This window comes from Zea mays, chromosome 5 (assembly GCF_902167145.1).
Source record: "Zea mays cultivar B73 chromosome 5, Zm-B73-REFERENCE-NAM-5.0, whole genome shotgun sequence".
Lineage (NCBI taxonomy): Eukaryota > Viridiplantae > Streptophyta > Magnoliopsida > Poales > Poaceae > Zea > Zea mays.
In genome coordinates this window covers 30,337,333-30,344,279 of record NC_050100.1, presented here as the reverse complement: position 1 = coordinate 30,344,279, position 6,947 = coordinate 30,337,333, and positions in this window count along the sequence as shown.

Below are 6,947 nucleotides of genomic sequence, written 5' to 3'. Positions count from 1 at the left end.
GTGTGTCTTCGGGGTCCCCCGAGGCATGCTCTTGGGGTTCATCGTCTCTGAGCGGGGCATCGAGGCCAACCCGGAGAAGATCGCGGCCATCACCAGCATGGGGCCCATCAAGGACTTGAAAGGTGTACAGAGGGTCACGGGATGCCTTGCGGCTCTGAGCCGTTTCATCTCGCGCCTCGGCGAAAGAGGCCTGCCTCTATACCGCCTCTTAAGGAGGCCGAGTGCTTCACTTGGACCCCTAAGGCCGAGGAAGCCCTCGGAACCTGAAGGCGCTCCTCACGAACGCGCCCATCTTGGTGCCCCCCGCTGCCGGAGAAGCCCTCTTGATCTATGTCGCCGCTACCACTCAGGTGGTTAGCGCCGCGATTGTGGTTGAGAGACGAGAAGAGGGGCATGCATTGCCCGTCCAGAGGCCAGTCTACTTCATCAGTGAGGTACTGTCCGAGACCAAGATCCGCTACCCACAAATTCAGAAGCTGCTGTACGCGGTGATCCTGACACGGCGGAAGTTGCGACACTACTTCGAGTCTCATCCGATAACTGTGGTGTCATCCTTCCCCCTGGGGGAGATCATCCAGTGCCGAGAGGCCTCGGGTAGAATTGCAAAGTGGACGGTGGAAATCATGGGCGAAACGATCTCGTTCGCCCCTCGGAAGGCCATCAAGTCCCAGGTCTTGGCGGACTTTGTGGCTGAATGGGTCGACACCCAGCTCCCAACAGCTCCGATCCAACCGGAACTCTGGACCATGTTTTTCGATGGGTCGCTGATGAAGACAGGAGCAGGCGCAGGCCTGCTCTTCATCTCGCCCCTCGGGAAGCACCTACGCTACGTGCTACGCCTCCATTTCCCGGCGTCCAACAATGTGGCCGAGTACGAGGCTCTGGTCAACGGGTTGCGCATCGCCATCGAGCTAGGGGTCCGACGCCTCGACGCTCGTGGTGACTCGCAGCTCGTCATCGACCAAGTCATGAAAAACTCCCACTGCCGCGACCCGAAGATGGAAGCCTACTGCGATGAGGTTCGACGCCTGGAAGACAAGTTCTATGGGCTCGAGCTCAACCACATCGCCTGATGCTACAACGAGACTACGGACGAGCTGACTAAAATAGCCTCGGGGCGAACAACGGTTCCCCCGGACGTCTTCTCCCGAGACCTGCATCAACCCTCCGTCAAGACCGACGACACACCCGAGCCCGAGAAGGCCTCGGCCTAGCCCGAGGCACCCTCGGCTCGGTCCGAGGCACCCTCGGCTCAGCCCGAGGCACCCTCAGCTCGGCCCGAGGTACCCTCGGCCCCCGAGGGTGAGGCACTGCGCGTCGAGGAGGAGCAGAGCGGGGCCACGCCTAATCGAAACTGGCAGACCCCGTACCTGCAATATCTCCACCGAGGAGAGCTACCCCTCGACCGAGCCGAAGCTCGGCGGTTGGCGCGGCGCTCCAAGTCGTTCGTCTTGCTGGGAGACGGGAAGGAGCTCTACCACCGTAGCCCCTCAGGCATCCTCCAGCGATGCATTTCCATCACCGAAGGCCAGGAGCTCTTACAAGAGATACACTCGGGGGCTTGCGGCCATCACGCAGCACCTCGAGCCCTTGTTGGAAACGCCTTCCGACAAGGCTTCTACTGGCCGACCGCGGTGGCCAACGCCACTAGAATTGTCCACACCTGCCAAGGGTGTCAATTCTATGCAAGGCAGACCCACCTGCCCGCTCAGGCTCTGCAGACCATACCCATCACCTGGTCGTTTGCTGTGTGGGGTCTGGACCTCGTTGGCCCCTTGCAGAAGGCACCCGGGGGCTACATGCACCTGTTGGTCGCCATCGACAAATTCTCCAAGTGGATCGAGGTCCGACCCCTAAACAGCATCAGGTCCGAACAGGCGGTGGCGTTCTTCACCAACATCATCCATCGCTTTGGGGTCCCGAACTCCATCATCACCGACAACGGCACCTAGTTCACCGGTAGGAAGTTCCTGGACTTCTGCGAGGATCACCACATCTGGGTGGACTGGGCCGCCGTGGCTCACCCCATGATGAATGGGCAAGTAGAGCGTGCCAACGGCATGATCCTGCAAGGGCTCAAGCCGCGGATCTACGACGACCTCAACAAGTTCGGCAAGCGATGGATGAAGGAGCTCCCCTCGGTGGTCTGGAGTCTGAGGACAACGCCGAGCCGAGCCACAGGCTTCACACCGTTCTTTCTAGTCTATGAGGCCGAGGCCATCTTGCCCACAGACTTAGAATACGGTTCCCCAAGGACGAGGGCCTACGCCGACCAAAGCAAACGATCTAATCGAGAAGACTCACTGGACCAGCTGGAAGAGGCTCGGGACATGGCCTTACTACACTCGGCGCGGTACCAGCAGTCCCTGCGACGCTACCACGCCCGAGGGGTTCGGTCCCGAGACCTCCAGGTGGGCGACCTGGTGCTTCGGCTGTGACAAGACGCCCGAGGGCGGCACAAGCTCATGCCTCCCTGGGAAGGGTCGTTCGTCGTCGCCAAGGTTCTGAAGCCCGGAACGTACAAGCTGGCCAACAGTCAAGGCGAGGTCTACAGCAACGCTTGGAACATCCGACAGCTACGTCGCTTCTACCCTTAAGTTGCTTTCAAGTCGTTCATACGCCTCGGTCACATTCAAAGTCTAGTCATCAAGGAAGGGTCAGCCTTGCCTCGGCAAAGCCCGACCCTCCCTCGGGGGCTAAAAGGGGGGAACCCCCTCTGCGTCAAAATTTTTCTCGGAAAAAGATCTTTTCTGCTAGAATGTCTTTCGTGCTTTTCGACTTCTTCGAAAGTGGATCCTGAAAACGATGGAGTACACGTAAGCAGCCAAGGCTGACCGAGCCGAGGGACTCCTACGCCTCCAGGATACGGATACCTCACTCATCACCTTCTGCGATAAGTAACTCACGCTCGGATAAGTGATTCCGCGGACCGAACAAGTCTTCACGCTCGAAAACTCCTCTGCCGAAACGATTTTTCGGGCCTTCTCGACTACGTCGGTGACAGAACCCTATGGATGAGTAAGAGTGCACGTAAGCGGCAAGGCCGACCGAGCCGAGGGATTCCTACGCCTCCGGGATACGGATACCTCACTCATCACCTTCCGTGAAAAGTAACTCTCGCTCGGACAAGCAATTCTGTTACCGACAAATAAGTCCAGATACTCGAAACAACAGGAAAAGGAACGCAGCTTTACAACACGACGACAGTGTGTTTGGGCCTCGACGGCCGCAGAAAACATACACACACTACAAGATAACCCGATCCTGCAGGCTCGGACATTGACAGTTGAAGGCAGCAGCAGCACCCTCGGCGTCAACTACACCTTCGGCAAAGTCCGGCCTAGCCTCGGACGGCGACGCGGTCGGAGGATCTCCACCCCGAAGGACGACATCAGCACCACGCCCGGACCATCGCCGGCGGGGTCTTCTCCAGGAATCCAGCTCGAGCAGACAGCTCGGCCGGCCACCCCGAAGCCTCAGCCGGCTGTCCCCCGAGGACATCAGCCAGGCTCGTGGCCTCGGCAACTCAACTCCGGCGTCGGTCCCGCCAGTGGATGGCCCGGCCAGGCTCCGGCCGACCAAATCTTCTTCTCGAGCCAACTCTGCCTCTGTCCGTGCTGACACCGCTACCTCCGGCTTCGGCTCATCGAAGAGCGGCCGAGGGTTCCTTTAACTAAGCAAGAGAAGCCTCGGACAGCAAGGCCGACCGAGCCGAGGGACTCCTACACCTCCGGGATACGGATACCTCACTCGTCACCTTCGCACGAGGCGACTCACGCTTGGTGAAGCGGTTCAGATAGCCGACAGGCGAGTCTTAGTGCTCGAAATGAGGAAAAAACACGACTCCGTGCCGAAAATACATACATGTTCAGGCCCTGACAGCCACAATGAACAAGACACCGGCACTCAAGGTGCCATTACAAATGGAACTCCGGTTCCACCTCCGCAGGTACGAACAACCCCACACGATTGGAGGGCCTGCGGAGCAACAGAAGGCCGACGGGTGGCTCGCCGCCGCCCGCTCCAACAGCAACGACGACGACTTCTGCTCCGAGGGGCCGAACAGCAGCAGCGATGACCTCAGGGCGGATGCTGCTGCCATAAGGCCCTCGCCCACGCCCTCACTCGAGAGGCAAGGACGAGCAGAAGGCTGTAGAGTTGGAGGTCAGTCTGCGGGCGGCACCGACTATCTCGTCGGCGGAGAAACCTCTTCCGGCTGCCGCAACGGAAGGTGGCACCGGAAGCGGCGCCGAAGCCACCCGGACCGGAGAGCCGGACACGCGGCAGCTGCCAGCGCCACGAACAGCGAACGCCCTTCCCCCCGATCGCTGAGGGAAGGAGCGGGCCGCTGCCCGCGCGGAGACCAACCCCAACTCGGCGCACTCCCCTCCCCAGCACTGATGATGAACATCCTTGAAGCTGAGGGAGGGGCAGAGACCGCAGCCTGGCTTGCTTCTCCCCACCCAGGAGCTGGTGGTCACCGTCTTGGGTGACCACCGGCGAGGGGATGCGGCCAGGCTGCCTAATGAAAATCCTTGAAGTCGAACGATGGTTGAAAGGTACCAACTTCCACGAAGTTGCGTTCCTCCAACGACAAGGCGGAAGGATTGCGGGTGTTCCCCATCTGGGGGCTCGGAAGGTGGAAAGACGCGATGCATAAGGGAGCGCGAAGACATGGTCGCCTTTCAAGGGGGTCACCCTCCTTTTAAAGGCAACTCTCCCCACTTGCGTCCTCAGCCATCGCGGGCTGAGTCTTCTCCAACACGCTCCAAGGTCCTCCCCCTACGACACGGGGGCTGGGTCCCACGCGTCATGCAAGCTGGCCCAGGGCAGAAGAAGCCAAACCGCCGCGCGCGGTGCATGCAACTGCCCAGCGGTTACAAGCATTCCTCCACTTTCGCCCAGACCAGCGGGTGAAAGGGCGGACAGCCATGCAGTCGGCATGCAACCGCGCCAAGTGGGCGCACCCCTTTGACTCCAACGCGCCCAGCATGGAGGCCCAGGCCCACACGTCATGCAACCGGCGCGCCGGTTGCTACGTGCGAGCAACTGCACCGCCCCTCGCACCACTACTGCGCCTCCTCGACTGCGGAACCAGTACCACAACTCGAGGCAACCCTGCGTATGACCCAACAGTGCCAGCTAGGCGCACCGGTCACAGGACAGTCTGCCGCGGGAGAAGGCGCGACAGTCGATGCGACCAAAAATGGGCCGGCAGTAATGGCGGTGGCAGGAGGGCGGAAGCAGCGGTCACGTCATCAGCCAAGCTCACGTCCCCTCATGGGACAACGAGAGAACCCTCTCCCACGGCGTGAAGACGGCGCGCCCGTGTTCCGTTCCTCGAACGGCTCGCGCACGCGCAACGGCTGCCCGGCGAACCACTCGCCCCGTCGCATTAACTTCGCGGCGGCACCTTTGGCAGGAGAAGCGGGCGACGCTTCGCCTTCGCCATAACGACTGCGTCAAAAAAGGTGCGCCACGTCGTTTCGATTTCGTATCCTTTTCCTTTTCCTCTTTCTCTCTCTTACAACAGGGACCGGGAAAGGGGATACCCCGAAAGGGATCCTTCTCCGCGAAGGAAACGGGCCCCGAGCCCCCTACTGATCAGAGGTTCGAAGGCCGGCCCCTCGGAGGGGTTCAACGGCCGCCTCAGGCCACTCGGGCTCTGCGCCCACTACTGATCAGGGGTTCGTAGGCTGGCCCACGAAGGGTTCACAGCCGCCTCAGACACAGAGCGAGGGATGACCCTGGGTACGTTCGATACATAACCAAGGCTCGGGCTACGCTCTCGAGGTACCCTAGGACATTTCCGAGACCAGTGGGAACGATCTTGTAACGGAATCCCATCAGAGGGAGGCATCGAGCCCTCGGACCCCGTCAAAAGGGGACCGGGTCCGGCAGATCACCTGCAGGTACTTTTGGAGCGCGCCTCCGGGCCTCTAGCCGACCCCTAACAAATGGGGCACGGGCGTCCACTCAGATTACCCGTTAGCAGCTCACTGCAGACACCATGTTCGGCGCCCTCCAAGGGCAACATGGCGCTTTTTCCCCCCTCCTCCTTGCGGAAAGGCGACGCAGGGGCGTATGTAAAAAAGTCGAGTCTGTCCTTGATCGTCCTCTCGCCCTGTGCGAAGGCTCGGGGGCTGCTCTCGCAAACCCGGCTCCGACCAAACCGTTGACAGCGTCAACATACCAGCCCGAGAACTTGGGACCCGACCGTGCACCCGGGCTACGGCCAACTCGCACGAGGGAACAACCAGACCGGCCGAAGCATTGTGAAACGCATTAAGACCTCGAAGGAGTCAAACCACTCCTCCGAGGCCTCGGGGGCTACACCCGGTGGGTGCGCTCGCGCGCACCCACCGGAACAAAATGCAACCGAGAAAGGCCGGTCCCCTTGCAAAAAAGTTCGACAAAAACCTCCAAGCGAGTACTAACACTCCCTTTGAGGCTCGGGGGCTACTGTTGGGGACCATAATTAGGGGTACCCCTAAGACTCCTAATCTCAGCTGGTAACCCCCATCAGCACAAAGCTGCAAAGGCCTGATGGGTGCGATTAAGTCAAGGCTCGGTCCACTCAAGGGACACGATCTCGCCTCGCCCGAGCCCAGCCTCGGGCAAGGGCGGCCGACCCCGGAGGATTCACGTCTCGCCCGAGGGCCCCCTCAAGCAACAGACACACCTTCGGCTCGCCCGAGGCCCAGTCTTCGCCAAGAAGCAACCTTGGCCCGATCGCCGCGCCGACTGACCGAATCGCAGGAGCATTTAATGCAAAGGTGGCCTGACACCTTTATCCTGACGCCCGTGGTTCGGCCAAGACCAACGCTTGCCTACTCCACGTTGTGGCGTCCCAACGGACGAGGGTTGCAATCAACCCCTCTCAAGCGGTCCAAAGACCCACTTGAATACCACGGTTTTTTGCTTGCTATTCTCAATCCCGTTTGCGA